This window comes from Arachis ipaensis, chromosome B6 (assembly GCF_059453495.1).
Source record: "Arachis ipaensis isolate K30076 ecotype BB chromosome B6, ASM5945349v1, whole genome shotgun sequence".
NCBI classification, from domain to species: Eukaryota; Viridiplantae; Streptophyta; class Magnoliopsida; order Fabales; family Fabaceae; genus Arachis; species Arachis ipaensis.
The window spans coordinates 110,427,061-110,428,774 of NC_142441.1; the positions used below are offsets into that span (position 1 = coordinate 110,427,061).

At 40.7% G+C, this 1,714-nt stretch overlaps 1 non-coding gene across 1 annotated transcript; it reads left to right on the forward strand.

Annotated features, from left to right (window-relative positions):
• The first annotated feature begins 1,114 nt into the window (after positions 1-1,114).
• LOC148562292 (small nucleolar RNA R71) lies at positions 1,115-1,222 on the forward strand. Its single transcript, XR_015888022.1, has one exon. It is a non-coding gene; the product is annotated as a small nucleolar RNA R71 (small nucleolar RNA).
• Positions 1,223-1,714: the final 492 nt, after the last annotated feature.

Below are 1,714 nucleotides of genomic sequence, written 5' to 3' on the forward strand. Positions count from 1 at the left end.
ACTGGGAGGATGGAAGGTAGCCATTGACAACGGTGATCCACCAACACACAGCTTGCCATAGGGGGACGTGCGTACGTGAACAAGAAGACAGAGGAAAGCAGAGATTCAGAAGACAAAGCATCTCCAAAACTCCAACATATTCTCCATTACTGCACAACAAGTAATTTTTAATTTATGCTCTACTGGTTACTCACAATTCAATTGATAAACATAATTGACTTCCTGACTAAGATTTACAAGATAACCATAGATTGCTTCAAACCAACAATCTCCGTGGGATTCGACCCTTACTCACGTAAGGTATTACTTGGACGACCCAGTGCACTTGCTGGTCATGTGTGCGAAATTGTAAGAGAGTAACAATTTTGTGCATCAACTCTCCTTTTAGATTCTCTTCTGTATTGCTTGGGAGAGTACTAGGAGGGATTTCAGTGATCCTTTTACTCAGCTGGCCCACTTGTGCCTCCAAATTTCTAATGGAAGACCTTGTTTTATTCATGAAACTTACAGTGGCCTTGGACAGATCAGAGACTACGTTTGCTAAATTAGAGGTATTTTGTTCAGAGTTCTCTGTCTGTTGTTGAGTGGATGATGGAAAAGGTTTACTATTGTTAAACCTATTTCTTCCACCATTATTAAAGCCTTGTTGAGGCTTTTGTTGATCCTTCCATGAGAGATTTGGATGATTTCTCCATGATGGAATATAGGTGTTTCCATAAGGTTCACCTAAGTAATTCACCTCTGCTATTGCAGGGTTCTCAAGATCATAAGCTTCTTCTTCAGAAGATGCCTCTTGAGTACTGTTGGATGCAGCTTGCATTCCATTCAGACTCTGAGAAATCATATTGACTTGCTGAGTCAATATTTTGTTATGAGCCAATATGGCATTCAGAGTATCAATTTCAAGAACTCCCTTTTTCATAGGCGTCCCATTATTCACAGGATTCCTCTCAGAAGTGTACATGAACTGGTTATTAGCAACCATGTCAATGAGTTCTTGAGCTTCTGCAGGAGTTTTCTTTAGGTGAATGGATCCACCTGCAGAAGTATCCAATGACATCTTTGATAGCTCAGATAAACCATCATAGAATATATCCAGGATGGTCCATTCTGAAAGCATGTCAGAAGGACACTTTTTGGTCAGCTGCTTGTATCTTTCCCAAGCTTCATAGAGGGATTCACCTTCTTTCTGTCTGAAGGTTTGAACATCCACTCTAAGCTTGCTCAGCTTTTGAGGAGGAAAGAACTTGGCTAAGAAAGCCGTGACCAGCTTGTCCCAAGAGTTCAGGCTATCTCTGGGTTGAGAATCCAACCACACTCTAGCTCTGTCTCTTACAGCAAAAGGGAAAAGCATGAGCCTGTAGACTTCAGGATCTACTCCATTAGTCTTAAAAGTATCACATATCTGCAAGAATTCAGTTAAGAACTGAAAAGGATCTTCAGATGGAAGTCCATGAAACTTGCAGTTCTGCTGCATCAGAGAAACTAGCTGAGGTTTCAGCTCAAAGTTGTTTGCTCCAATGGCAGGAATGGAGATGCTTCTTCCATGTAAATTGGAATTAGGTGCAGTAAAGTCACCAAGCATTCTCCTTGCATTATTATTATTTTTGGCTGCCATCTCCTTTTCCTGTTCGAAAATTTCTGAAAGGTTCTCTGGATTGTTGTAATTTAGCTTCTCTTAGTTTCCTCTTCAGAGTCCTTTCAGGTTCTGGAT